This window comes from Canis lupus, chromosome 15 (genome assembly GCF_011100685.1).
Source record: "Canis lupus familiaris isolate Mischka breed German Shepherd chromosome 15, alternate assembly UU_Cfam_GSD_1.0, whole genome shotgun sequence".
NCBI classification, from domain to species: domain Eukaryota; kingdom Metazoa; phylum Chordata; class Mammalia; order Carnivora; family Canidae; genus Canis; species Canis lupus.
The window spans coordinates 17,325,974-17,341,594 of record NC_049236.1 but is presented as its reverse complement, the minus strand read 5'-3'; the positions used below and the strand labels follow the sequence as shown (position 1 = coordinate 17,341,594).

Below are 15,621 nucleotides of genomic sequence, written 5' to 3'. Positions count from 1 at the left end.
ATTTGAAGGCTATCTAGGTAATTTGGTGAGGACAGGTGACTTGGGGGACCCTACTCTTCCGCCATATTGCCCCTCCCTTCTGACCTGCTTTTTCTATCAGATCCCCCCATATGTTGGCATTGACTTCCCGGACTCAGAGTGAGTGACTTTTCTGTCCCTAGAGACTTGATTATGATCCTGTGTAGCTGTCCTATAGAAGTTTCACCACTTCTTCAGTCAATGAATAATCCTACCCACTCATGTGGCGCATACACCAGGAATCCTACACACAATGCCAGTAGATGCCCGACCTCACAGGTGCACTGGAAGACAGATCAGTGGAATTACCATCGCTCCCATTTCGCAGATGCAAAACCAAGGCATGGAGTTAGGTAAGGAAGGCTGTTCAGAGGGCCATGACAATGGAACAGAAATGAGGAGCACATCAGCAAGGACACCTGGGGGCTCACACGGATCCCCCAAAAGAAATATATTTCTCACACACTCTCATGGCCTCCGTGTAAGCACACACCTGGAGCTCTGGACTCACTCCGGGGGGGCCTCCCTTTATCATTCCTGGGAACAGCAATGGTCACAGAAGCAGGTAACTTCTGCCCTCTGGCTGCAGGTGATTGGAACAGATGTGGTCATGTGGCCCAGGGCAGCCTCAACTCATTGGCTAGGCTATTCAGAATTGTGAGGTCTGCAACCTAGAGGCTGTTATTTCCAGAGCATTTTCTAAGTTTTGGGAATGACGCCAAGTAACTAGGTGTCCATCTCTTGCTCACAGCAGCTTAGATTGATCATTCTTGTCCCCATTTTATAGACGACAAACAAGGCCAGGAAGGTTAAAGGTCGCGATGAAGGTTATACAGCGAGGAAGTAGCATTGAGGAGGTTCAGTTATTTGTATGTTAGACCAGAGACTGTGGTCTTAACTGCTACGTGGTGCTGCCTTTCTTAGTGGACCCCACGTCTCCCTAGGCCATCCCAGTCCCTATATGCCAATATTCAAGTCTTTTCTCAACAACATGCAGTTCCCCAAATGCATCATGCTGGTGGTCGCCTCTGAGCCCCTCGTGTGTTCTTCCTCCTGCTTTTGTGTCCTCCCTGGCTTTGCGACCTCAGAGTGGTCTGTCTTACTCCATGTCATGGACCTCAGTTTTCTTGTGTGCAGAATGGGAAACATGCTGATTGTCATGCTTACCTCACAAGTTCCATGTGAGGCGCAAGTGATGACTGTGAGAGCAGTTGGTAGACTTTCAAGTCTTGTAGCACATCAGTGAGTGCAGTACAATACTGGACAACTGAGGGCACAGACAGGAAAGGTAGAAAGGGCTGCTGTGTTGAACTAGTAGGACGGTACTTATCTATAGAATGGCTTCAGAAAAAGGCTTTATAAAACTACAAATGAAAACACAGAGCAAGGGATGCCTGGGTTGCTCACAGGTTGAGTGTCTGCCTTTGATTCAGGGTGTTATCCTGGAGTCCAGGTATTGAGTCCCACATCGGGCAATTGTTATCTTCTGTTCTATTTAGTCTGTTACTCTATTGTATTTATTCTCTAATCTGTTGTTACAAAATCATCCAGTATGGGAGAGATTTAAAAACGGAATATATACCATTTACAAATAGCCATAGTTGTAAGAAGAGCAGAGGGGACAGGCTTCTACATACCCATTAAAAATGTCAGAGAGTGAAAGGTAAAGCATAGAGGATATGATCAATGGAATGGTAACAGTGCTCTATGGGGACACATGATATCTAGGTTTGGGGTGAGTGCAGTTTCAATAAGCGTACATGACAATCATAGGTGGTACACCTGAAACTAATGTAACCTTGTGGGTCATCTTGACCTGAATTAAAATCAGTAAAATGTGGTCAACAGGGTGGATACTTTGGGTCAGCAACTCCCTTTGGCTCAGATCATGTTCCAGGGTCCTGGATTACATAGTATTATGCATATGTCAAAACAATCCCTAATGCAGAGCAGTCCTTACTATAAGTGGTCAACGTCAATGTTGATAAAATCTTTACACCAGTTTTTTCTTTGTTATAAATGTTCCACACTGATGTAAGTGTGAATAATTGTGGAGATCGTGTGCCAAGGGATAGGGTGAAAGGGGAATTTTTATATTATATGCTGCATTATGACATCAACCTAACACCAATGTCAGTAACATGGTCTATTTTTAAAAACATAATAGGAGTTTTATTTGCTAATATTTAACATGGACTCATATGTCCAAATGTTAGCTTCACAATGCCTACCATTAAGTTTGACCAACTTAGAGATCTGAATGCCATTTTACTATTTTCGGTATAAACAAATGACCATGTAAATTAAGATTTTCACACATGAAATATAAAGGATATGGCTTAGTATATTTGTCTTCGGAATGGCACCCTGAGCAAAATTGAATAATGGTTCTTCTTATTCTTCCTCCTCTTTTTTTTTGTAGAGAGAGCAAAAGAGGAAGTGCAAGGAGGAGAGGGGCAGAGGGAAAGGAAGAGAGAATACTAAGCAGGCTCCATGCTGAATATGGGTGAATCTGATGACCTTGAGATCATGACCAGAGCTGAAAACCAGGAAGTACAAACTTAGCTGACAGAAACACCCAGGTGCTCCTACAACATTATTTCTTGAGTCAATTTAAAGAATGAATTTTCATGCTACTGTCCATTGACTCCTTTGATAGGTGACTTTTTCTGTTTCTGAAAACTTAAAATATTTTTGCTCAATTTTCAGTCCAGGTGTACCCAGCTGGTTTCATAATTAGTTTTTGTTTTGGGATTTTGACTGAAGATCCTGGGAAATGGATAACCAAAGAAAGAGCTGTTGACATCTTTATGTTAGAAGACCATCCCAAATGAGCGATGAGATTATCAGAGTTCAAAATTTGATCCCATTACTGGTCATTTGCTTTGTAGAGAAACCTGAGTCAGAATGGGGTGCAGAAAGGCCTTGGAGAAGCCATATCCATAAAGTACCCAACTGAAAATCTAAACTGATAAGGTCACGATGAAAAACAATCTGGAGAGCCCCCCCCCCCATATTTAAAAATATCTGTCATATAATCTAGCGGTCTGAGTTTGGGCAAATAAGACACAAAGAGTTGAAATCTGAATTTCACAGAGATATCTGTGCACGATCTGCAGCACCATTCTCAACACCCAAGAAAAAAAGAAAGGACTTCACATCCATTGATGAGCAAAAGGATAAAAAAATTAGTCTATCTCTACAATGAAATATTATCCCACGTAGAGGAAGGAAATCACAATAATAGTGATGACATGCATGGACCCAGAGGCCCTTATGTTAAGAGAAATAAGCAGGCTGTGTAAGACAAATACTGTATGATGATACTTATGTGTGGAACGTAGAATAGTCAATACACAGCATCAGAAAATAGAATAGGAGAATGAGGGACAAAGTGGGAAATGTTGCAGGTAAGGTACAAAGCTTCTATGATACAAATTCAATCTGTTCTGGAATTCTTTGTGCAATCAAGGGCTTGTGATAAGCAACAATTCATTATATGTTTGAAAATCATGAAGAGATTAGATGACATCAAATTCATTTACTGTCCGAGAACAAGAAAATAGCTAGCAGACACTGTGTGGGGACAAACTTTTCTTTAGGTGAGACAATATAGAAAGACAGAACTACAGTCATTGAGAGCACAAGACATGGTGTTGATGACTTTCCAAGAGTTACAAAACTGTTGAGGAAGGGGACTGAGACATGACCTGAGTTGGATCCCAGTGGAGAGAGGTCCCTGAACACCTGGAAATTGCCTAAGGTCCCAGAGATCATGCTCTGCACCCCTGAACCAAGGGCTGCCTCAGTCTCTCTCAAATTCTCCTGCCCTAAGTTCCCTGTGCATGACATTTCATAACCTGGAGACTGAGTGAATGGTAAGGTACACATCCTATGTAAATCATCCAATCCTGGTTTCAATCCCTGACCCAAAATACAAAGCAGTTGCCCCCAAGTCAAGCACTGGAATGGCAACGGGATCCCCAACTGTGGTCAACATCCCCCAGCATTCACACTGCTAGCTATCTCAAATGGTACCTTCCTGGGCACCAGTGGACCTCCCTCAATTACAACTGGACTGCTCCCAAGCTGATTCAGAACCCAGGATCTTCCAAGCATACTGTCCCATGAGGGCTCTTCCAAGAAGTAGCTTCCCTTAAACTGACCAACCATGATGAACAGTTATTGTGAATTCATGACATTAAAGCATGTTTTAGGCCTCAGGGTGAATGTGTTATCAGACATATTACTACATGTGTCTGATACTATTTTTTTTCTTAAGAAGGCTCTATGCCCAACATAGACTAGGCCACATGATGCTAGATCAAGAGTTGCATTCTCCATCCATGAGCCATCTGGGCACCAGCTACTCTGCTTCCAATTCTTAGTATTTTTGTGCCATGTCCTGAAGTCAGACCATGCCATGACACTGATTGGCCAGGCATTGATCACCTCTGTATCTCAGCTGTACAAGTGAATAGCAATGGGACGTGGATACCAAGCTAATCATAAACTGGCCCTTGAGTCTGATCTTTCATTGTCTCAGGGGTACGTCACAGGATTTCAGCATTACTATCGCTCACTGTACAGAAAAAGCCATCATGAAAGAAATGCCTCGATTATGAGCAGATTGAGGTCACGTGCTGAGAAACAGCTCCACTGACAGACTTCAACTAGGTTATCTAATGATGCCTCCAAACCCTTAGAATCTGCAAACTGACCACAACCATGGCTTGAATTGACCACTATCATAGCTTTAAGCTGACCATAATCATGGTTTGAACTAACCTGATCTAAGACTTAGGACTCCTCAGGCTTTTGTGTCCATTCCTATTAGTGACTATGGCAAGATCTCTCCCACTACAGCTCAAGAGCTTCCCTGGTTATGTAACCACTGAGGTGGCCTCATAATGGTAGACAATGTTGGGATTTCCCTAGGCACAGGTCATTCCTGACACACACACAGAAGCTAAAGCTCCTTTACACATTAACCAATGATCCCATGCCTGAGTAATCACTGCAGTGTAATTCAATAATAAGAGTATGAGATTTCGGACTACAAGCTTGGATTCATATCCTAGTTCCTGAATTCAGAGTTCATGAACATCTTCACTGGGCCTCTATTTCTCCACCTGAGGAGGACAGAGAGTCATCAAAACATCACATATATGTTTGACAAGTTTTAAATGAATAAATGTCTGGATAGTGATCAGGAAGTTTAAGTAGAAGCGAAATATCGTGTCTGAGATCTCACATTTCACAAGTTCCAGAGCCTGACTGAAACCTAGGAATATGACTTCCTGGACTATTGTCTTTTATGCAAAACGGCTTTGCCTAAATACACCTTAAAACAATGTATTACTGACAAAATTAAGGGCCTCAAAAAAGAAAAGAAAGAAAAGAAAAGAAAAGAAAAGAAAAGAAAAGAAAAGAAAAGAAAAGAAAGGAAAAAGAAAAGAAAGGAAAGAAAAGAAAAGAAGAAAACTGTTTGCTACATCCCCGAATATACTCTTGGGACCCTTGATCTAAAAGATACATGACTATCCTCTACAGCATTCCAATTCTTGAGTCATTATCAGCACATCAAATGTGATGAATAGTAGTTGCAGGAAAGTAGACTCACTAGTATCAAGTCTTGTGTTTTAAAATGTGTGAAACAATGTCATTGTGAATTATTTATTCCTCATGCACAAATATGTGCCTCAAAACTGTGCCTGAGACCTTGGCATGTCCTAGAATAAACCATAGCTTAGCTTTGGACTGAGTTCTGGAGGACAGTTCAGGAAAACTGAATAACACGTTATATGAAAACCACTCTAATAAAGTCTCCTTCTGTTTTCTACTGACCTTCCAAATTCAAATGCTTGCTATTCTCCACTTCTGTAAAATTGCCTTTCTCTACTCATGGGTGTGCATCACCTATTTTTCTTTGAGTATGAATATTAAGTGTTTACATGGTTATCTCTCAGTCATTAATTTATTAACCAGTTATCTATGCTTCAATGTAAGTAGAAAGACTGGCTATTTGTCGCATAATTGAAAAAACTATCATCATATATACATGCTTACACCTTAAGAGGGTAGGAATTGGATGAGGGTTAGCATAAAATTGCTATCTCTATAAAGTGTAATTTTGGATAATGCCCAAAGTGTAAAAGGAAATGTGTATTTGGGGACATATATTGAAATAGACACTCATATTCACAGGATGACTTTGGGCAACCGTTCAGATGAAGGTAGCAACATGTCCCTGCAAATACAGAATTCGATACCCAATTTGGGAGAAACAGTAAGGAAGACATTGAGAACCATTGATAAAACAATGACAAATATCCTCCATATCAACCTTTCCAGATTAACACTTAATTATTGAAATGAATAATTTGAATATATAACTTTGGACACTAACAAAATCTGAAAATAAACTTGGCCATATTCCCCCTGTGAGGATCTTTGTGGTGACAAATGAGGGGTGCAGGATATAATACTGAGTAAGACTTTTTTTTTCAAAATGGAGGCAAAATATTCAAGGCAGATAGTATGATAGAATAATCAAAAATAGAAATGAGGGACTAGAACAAACGAAAACACATAGGTATCACTCCTCATGACAATATGGGGAGAGGAAGCTTTAAACAATGAGAAAAATAGTTTGAGAAACAGTTAAGTATCCAGTTGGTATCAAAGAGCATTCAGAAGATCTTTATGAACATACCTTCACAGCAGCAATAATAGAATTGGCCCATTTTCAAAGATGCTAGGTAGAGAGCTGACAACTCCCTCAATATCAACTTTGAGCTACTCAGCTCAAACAGTGACAATTGGGAAGAGAGACAGAGGTATATTTCTCGTCACCATGGCAAGGTGTGACATCATAATCCTTTCAAAGTGAATCCAGCTGCACAGCAAGCAATTTCTGCTGTCTAGACGGGGATGTATCTGGGGAGACAAAGGAGATATTTTTTTTTAATTTTTTAAATTGCAGTTCAATTTGCCAACACATAGCATAATACCCAGTGCTCATGCCACCAAGTGTCCCCCTCAGTGCCCATCACCCAGTCACCCCACCCCCCTGCCCACTTCCCCTTCAACTACCCATTGTTCATTTCCCATAGTTATGTGTCTGTCATGTTTTGTCACCCTCACTGACGTTTTCACTCATTTTCTCTCCTTTCCCTTTATTCCTTTCACTAATTTTTATATTCCCCAAATGAATGAGACCATACAATGTTTGTCCTTTTCTGATTGACTTATTTCACGCAGCATAATACCCTCCAGGTCCCTCCATGTTGAAGCAAATAGTGGATATTTCTTGTTTCTAATGGTTGAGTAATATTCCATTGTATACATATACCACATCTTCTTTATCTATTCATCTTTCGATGGACACCATGGCAGCCTCCACAGTTTTGCTATTGTGGCCATTGCTGCTATAAACATTGGAATGCAGGCATCCCGGTGTTTCACTGCATCTGCATCTTTGGGGTAAATCCCCAGCAGTGCAATTGCTGGGTAGTAGGGCAGATCTATTTTCAACTGACAAAGGAGGCATTTGACAGGAATAACTTTGTATCAGAAGCTTTCCTAGGACCCTCCACACTGTTTTCCAGAGCAGCTGTTCCAAGTTTCATTCTCATTGTCAATGTCAGAGTGTTCTTTCTCCACATCCTTGTCATCATTAGTTGTTAAATTTAGCCATTCTTACCAGGGTAATTTGGTGTCTCATTGTGTTTTTCTTTAAGATTTTACTTATGTATTTATTTATTCATGAGAGACAGAGAAAGAGAGAGAGAGAGAGAGAGAGAGAGAGAGGGAGGGAGAGGGAGAGAGAGGGAGAGGCACAGACACAGGCAGAGGGAGAAGCAGGCTCTTTGTAGGGATCCCAACCTGGGACAGGATCCCGGTCTCCAGGATCACACCCTGAGCTAAGGCAGTGCTAAACCTCTGAGACACTGGGGTTGCCCTCATTGTGGTTTTGATTTGTATTTTACTGTTTACAAGTGATGGAGATCGTCTTTCACATGCCTTTTGACCACATGTACGTCCTCTTTAGAGAAATATCTGCTCCTATGCTCTACTCATTTCTCAGGTGATATTAAAATATGTCATTAGGAGTCTCTCATGTTCTGTCTCCCTTTCTGATAATTCCGCACTCATTTCTCTGGGAAACGAACTAGGGGTGGTAGAAAGGGAGGTGGGTGGGGAGGTGGGGGTGACTGGGTGACGGGCACTGAGGGGAGCACTTGATGGGATGAGCACTGGGTGTTATTTTCTATATGTTGGCAAATTGAACACCAATAAAAAATAAATTTATAAAACAAAAATAAAATGTCATTAAAGTATAAAAAAGAGGGGTTGATAAAACAAGAAAATAGGTGAGATTGGAATAAACAAAAAAATAGAGGACAATTTTATCTTGAAAAAATAAACGAGTCAGAAAAGGAAAACCTTGAGTTGTTATGCAATGTTCCCCCAGTGCTGGAGGTTACAGTTCTTTCTCATCAGGAAATGTGCTGGTCACCTGTTCTTCCAGGTGATCCCCCCAGGAAGGTCCTGCTGCACAGATTCTCAGGTGTCCCTGCCTGTATGATGTTGTACCACACCTTGTGGGGAGGCCATGATCATTATAAGCTGTTCCCTAAAATCCATTATGCCTTTTGGGGGGCTGAGTGGAAAGAAGACCACACCTTGATCTCCAGCCCTGGAGACGAGTGATGGGGTGATTGACAAATCTGTAGACTCCAATGGTATCTGCCTACTCCAATTCTCCCCTATGGGATCTGGGGGGACACCGAAATGAGCAATGTTTAGGTTTCCGCAGACAGAGTCTTTGCCGCACTTGCTATAACCCCCTCTTCCTGGATGAAGGGATGGTTTGTCCCTTTCTGTGGTGGCTGGGACCCGCAAGGGAGGGTTCAATCGGTACAATGGTCACCTACTCTGCCTGTCTCAGAGGAAGGCGGAAGCTGTGTCCCAGTCCCATGTATGGACTAACATGGACTGCAGTTCAGGCCCAGCCTGAGACCATGGTTGATGGCACCACAAGCTGACACTCTCCCAGCCTTGCTGATCTAAATCCATTTCCCTGAACGAATACCTGGGAACTCTGCTGGGTTGGGCACATGCATACTTTCTGGCCTCCAGGAATATTGAGACCCCATTCACTTATCTGAGTTTCTTTACCCTTTCACCAATGAGCCCCTTTCAGGCAGGGAAGTCTTTTGAGGAGCAGATGTCTAAAGGTTCATATTTTGAGCTTCAGGGCTCTTTCACTTTCCTGCAGCTGGCTTACATATGCTCACTCATTTTCTCTCCTTTCCCTTTATTCCCTTTCACTAATTTTTATATTCCCACCCCCACTCTGCCCATTATCCTTTGATATATCCCTTCTGTTTTACTTCTCATACTCCACCATGCATGTTTTTCAACTTTTTATTTGTAGAGTCAGCCGTTATTGCTTACATCTCAGCTTGAATTCACGGTGTTCAGGATGGCTTGATAGTTATGTAACTAAATTTAGGGGACCACCTGACATGAGGAATTGTACTCCACAATCTTACATCCATTTGAAATTAGTTTTTTAATGGGCCTAATCCAATCTGATTCAGGAGGTTAGTCCATGAAATCTGTCTTTTCCTCAAGGTATTCATTTATTTTCAAATAAATTCAGCTTTATTTAAGATTGCCCAAACTAGAGACAACTAAGTTGTCACTCTTTAAGGGAATGAAAAATAAAACTTCGATTTAAACCATACAAGGAAATACTATTCTGTAATGAAAAGCAATTGAGCTCTTAGGGAGCCTGTGTGTTTCAGTGGGTTAAGCTTCCTTCTCTTGATTTTGCCACAGATCATGACCTCAGGCTCATGAGAGCAGGCCTCGTGACAGCCACGTGCTGTGCCTGGAGCCTGATTAAGATCCTTTCTCCCTCTTACTCTGTCCTTTCCCCTACAGTTGCACTCTGTCTCTCTAAAAATATTAATACTAAAAATATTTAAGCTATTAAGCCACAAAAAGACATGGATGAATGTTAAATAACAGCTAAAAGAGAAAAATGTAGGGACGTCCAAAACAGCGACAATTTTATGGCACCAATTCTGAAAAAAGAAGATCTATACACATGACAAAAGCTCGATGGTTGCTAAGATTACTATAGAAAGTGCAACAGCATGAATAGTTAAATCATGGATATTAAAGGCAGTGAAACTACACTGCACATGGTGCATGCATGATATGCATTTGTCAAAACCCACACAATGGCACAACACAGAGCTGACCTTCATAGAAATAGTACACTTCAATGAATAGCAATATCACTCCATTGATATCTTCTTCATGACAAATGTTCCACAATGATGCAAGTTTTAATAATTGTGGAAAATCTGTGCCAGGGAATAGGGATATAGGGAAACTGTTTATACTATGTGTTCAATTATTCTGAGTTATTCTAAATAATAAATTGTATTCACTAGAAAGTAATGAGCTCAATTTTTGCTAAGATTTAACAACAAACTAATACCCAAATGGTGGCTGAAAATTATCTACTATGGAATGAGATTAAATTTGAGTTGGAAATTAAATTTTACGGAGGAGGAGCAAGATGGCGGAAGAGTAGGGTCCCCAAATCATCTGTCCCCACCAAATTACCTAGATAACCTTCATATCATCCTGAAAATCTACGAATTCGACCTGAGATTTAAAGAGAGAACAGCTGGAATGCTACAGTGAGAAGAGTTCGCGCTTCTATTAAGGTTAGAAGACCGGGAAAAAGGAATTAAAGAATCAAAAGGCATCCAAGGGGGAGGGGCCCGCGAGGAGCCGGGCTAAGGCCGGGGCTAGTGCCCCCGGACAGGAAAGCCTGGTCCAGAGAAGCAGGAGCTGCACCAATCTTCCCGGGCAGAAAGGCACTCGCAGGGAGTTAGAGCAAGACCCCAGGAAGGGCGGGGATGCGCTCAGGCTCCCTGAGACACTAACAGAGCAACTGAGCACAGGGAGAGTGCGCCGAGCTCGCTAAAGGATTGTAGGCGCGCACGCATTGACCCCGGAGCAGCTCGGAGGGGCTCAGGCGGCGGCTCCGCGGAGAGGGGGCTGCGCGCACCTGGAGCAGCTCAGAGGCGGCTCTGGCAGAGGAAGAGGCTCTGTGCGGAGGGGGCTGGGCGGTCGGGAGCGCGAATCGAACAGTGCAGGCCCGGGAGCACAGGGCTCTGGGGACACAGCCCAGGATCCGGCCTCCCCCCGGGACAGGCAGAGGCCTGGAGGGCCCAGCACAGCAAGGACGCTCCTGCTGTGAGCTGAGCAGATCAGCGGCCCCGCACCCGGCCAGGCCCCTGCAGACGGAGAGCTCCATAGTTACTGCAGTAGCTGAATCCAGGGCTTCAGAGCTGACCGCGGCCACTCTGGTTGTTCCTCCTGGGGCCTCACTGGGTAAACAACCCCCACTGAACCCTGCACCAGGCAGAGGGCTGAGCAGCTCCCCCAAGTGCTAACACCTGAAAATCAGCACAACAGGCCCCTCCCCCAGAAGACCAGCTAGACGGACAAGTTCCAGGGGAAGTCAAGAGACTTAAAGTATACAGAATCAGAAGATACGCCCCCGTGTTTTTTTTGTTTTTGTTTTTTTGTTATTTGTTTTCTCTTTTTTGCTTTTTGATTTCTGATCGCTTCCCCCCGCCCTTTTTTATTCCTTTATTTTTCTTTCTCTTTTTCTTCTCTTTTTTCCGTTTTTCTTCCTTTTTTCTTTTTCTCTTTTCTTTCCTTCTTTCTCTCTTCTCTTTTTCTCCTTTTCCCAATACAACTTGTTTTTGGGCACTACGCACTGAACAAAATGACTAGAAGGAAAACCTCACCTCAAAAGAATCAGAAACACTCTTCTCTCCCACAGAGTTACAAAATCTGGATTACACTTAAATGTCAGAAAGCGAATTCAGAAGCACTATTATAAAGCTATTGGTGGCTCTAGAAAAAAGCATAAAGGACACAAGAGACTTCATGACTGCAGAATTTAGATAGATCTAATAAGGAAGATATTAAAAATCAGTTGAATGAGATGCAACCCAAACTAGAAGTCCTAACGAGGGTTAACGAGGTGGAAGAACATGTGAGTGACATAGAAGACAAGTTTATGGCAAAGAGGAAACTGAGGAAAAAAGAGACAAACAATTAAAAGACCATGAGGAAAAAAAAAAGACTATGAGGATAGATTAAGGGAAATAAACGACAGCCTAAGGAAGAAAAACCTATGTCTAATTGGGGGTCCCGAGGGCGCTGAAAGGGACAGAGGTCCAGAATATGTATTTGAACAAATCATAACTAAAGACTTTCCTAATCTGGGAAGGGAAACAGGCATTCAGATCCAGGAAATAGAGAGATCCCCCCCCCCAAAATCAATAAAAACCGTTCAACACCTCGACATCTAAGAGTTAAGCTTGCAAATTCCAAAGATGAAGAGAAGATCCTTAAAGCAGCAAGAGACAAGAAATCCCTGACTTTTATGGGGAGGAGTATTATGGTAACAGCAGACCTCTCCACAGAGCCCTTGCAGGCCAGAGAGGGCTGGCAGGATATATTCAAGGTCCAAAATGAGAAAAACATGCAACCAAGAATACTTTATCCAGCAAGGCTCTCATTCAAAACGGAAGGAGAGATAAAGGGCTTCCAAGACAGGCAGGAACTGAAAGAATATGTGACTTCCAAACCAGCTCTGCAAGAAATTTTAAGGGGGACTCTTAAAATTCCCCACTAAGAAGTTCAGCAGTACAATCCACAAAAACAGGGACTGAATAGATATGATGACACTAAACTCATATCTTTCAATAGTAACTCTGAACGTGAATGGGCTTAAGGAAAATCAAAAGGCGCAGCATTTCAGACTGGATAAAAAAGCAGGACCCATCTATTTGCTGTCTACAAGAGACTCACTTTAGACAGAAGGACACCTACAGCCTGAAAATAAAAGGTTGGAGAACCATTTACCATTCAAATGGTCCTCAAAAGAAAGCAGGGGTAGCCATCCTTATATCAGATAAACTAAAATTTACCCTGAAGACTGTAGTGAGAGATGAAGAGGGACACTATATCATAATTAAAGGATCTATCCAACAAGAGGACTTAACAATCCTCAATATATATGTCCCACATGTGGGAGCTGCCAAATATATCAATCAGTTAATAACCAAAGTTAAGATATACTTAGATAATAATACACTTGTACTTGGTGACTTCAATCTACGCTTTCTACACTCTATAGGTCTTCTAAACACAACATCTCCAAAGAAACGAGAGCTTTAAATGATACACTGGACCAGATGGATTTCACAGATATCTACAGAACTTTACATCCAACTCAACTGAATACATATTCTTCTCAAGTGCACATGGAGCTGTCTCCAGAATAGACCACATACTGGGTCACAAATCGGGTCTGAACTGATACCAAAAGATTGGGATTGTCCCCTGCATATTCTCAGACCATAATGTCTTGAAATTAGAACTAAATCACAACAAGAAGTATGGAAGGACTTCAACCACGTGGAGGTTAAGGACCATCCTGCTAAAGATGAGGGGTCAACAAGGAAATTAAGGAAGAATTAAAAAGATTCATGGAAACTAATAAGAATGAAGATACAAGGATTCAAAATCTTTGGGATGCAGCCAAAGCAGTCCTGAGGGGGAAATACATCCCAGTAAAAGCATCCATTCAAAAACTGGAATGAACTCAAATACAAAAGCTAACCTTACACCTAAAGGAGCTAGAGAAAAAACAACAGATATATCCTACACCCAGCAGAAGAATAGAGTTAATAAAGATTCAAGCAGAACTCAACGATATCGAGACCAGAATAACTGTGAAACAGATAAACAAAACCAGGAGTTGGTTCTTTGAAAGAATTAATAAGATACATAAACCATTAGCCAGCCTTATTAAAAAGAAGAGAGAGAAGACTCAAATTAATAAAATCATGCATGAGAAAGGAGAGATCACTACCAACACCAAGGAAATACAAACGATTTTAAAAACATATTATGAACAGCTATACGCCAATAAATTAGGCAATCTAGAAGAAATGGACGTATCTATGGAAAGCCACAAACTACAAAAACTAGAGCAGGAAGAAATAGAAAACCTGAACAGGCCAATAACCAGGGAGGAAATTGAAGCAGTCATCAAAAACCTCCCAAGACACAAAAGTCCAGGGCCAGATGGCTTCCTTGGGGAATTCTATCAAACGTTTAAAGAAGAAACCATACCTATTCTACTAAAACTGTTTGGAAAGATAGAAAGAGATGGAGTACTTCCAAATTCATTCTATGAGGCCAGCATCACCTTAATTCCAAAACCAGACAAAGACCCCACCAAAAAGGAGAATTACAGACCAATATCCTTGATGAACATGGATGCAAAAATTCTCAACAAGATACTAGCCAAGAGGATCCAACAGTACATTAAGAATATTATTCTCCTTGACCAAGTAGGATTTATTCCCAGGACACAAGGCTGGTTCAACACTCGTAAAACAATCAATGTGATTCATCATATCAGCAAGAGAAAAGCCAAGAACCATATGATCCTCTCATTAGATGCAGAGAAAGCATTTGACAAAATACAGCATCCATTCCTGATCAAAGCTCTTCAGAGTGCAGGGATAGAGGGAACATTCCTCGACATCTTAAAAGCCATCTACGAAAAGCCCACAGCAAATATCATTCTCAATGGGGAAGCACTGGGAGCCTTTCCCCTAAGATCAGGAACAAAACAGGGCTGTCCATTCTCACCACTGCTATTCAACATAGTAGTGGAAGTCCTAGCCTCAGCAATCAGACAACAAAAAGACATTAAAGGCATTCAAATTGGCAAAGAAGAGGTCAAACTCTCCCTCTTCGCTGATGACATGATACTCTACATAGAAAACCCAAAAGTCTCCACCCCAAGATTGCTAGAACTCATACAGCAATTTAGCAGTGTGGCAGGATACAAAATCAATGCCCAGAAGTCAGTGTCATTTCTCTACACTAACAATGAGACTGAAGAAAGAGAAATTAAGGAGTCAATCCCATTTACAATTGCACACAAACGCATAAGACACCTTGGAATAAACCTAACCAAAGAGGTAAAAGATCTATACCCTAAAAACTATAGAACACTTCTGAAAGAAATTGAGGAAGACACAAAGAGATGGAAAAATATTCCATGCCCATGGACTGGAAAAGTTAATATTGTAAAACTGTCAATGTTACCCAGGGCAATGTACACGTTTAATGCAATCTCTATCTAAATACCATGGACTTCCTTCAGAGTGTTAGAACAAATCATCTTAAGATTTGTGTGGAATCAGAAAACACCCCAAATAGCCAGGGGAATTTTAAAAAAGAAAACCATATCTGAGGGCATCACAATGCCAGATTTCAGGTTGTACTACAAAGCTGTGGTCATCAAGACAGTGTGGTACTGGCACAGAAACAGACACATAGATCAATGGAACCGAATAGAGAACCCAGAAGTGGACGCTGAACTTTATGGTCAACTAATATTCGATAAAGGAGGAAAGACTATCCATTGGAAGAATGACAGTCTCTTCAATAAATGGTGCTGGGGAAATTGGACAT

General features: G+C 41.6%; 1 long non-coding RNA gene across 1 annotated transcript in view; it reads right to left on the bottom strand.

Moving 5' to 3' along the window:
- Nucleotides 1-15,621, bottom strand: part of LOC111098997 — a 44,851-nt gene that overhangs the window by 10,495 nt on the left and 18,735 nt on the right. The window contains exon 2 of the long non-coding RNA XR_005370328.1: nucleotides 6,734-6,957. This is a non-coding gene — a long non-coding RNA (uncharacterized LOC111098997). The remainder of the gene's footprint in view (nucleotides 1-6,733; nucleotides 6,958-15,621) is intronic.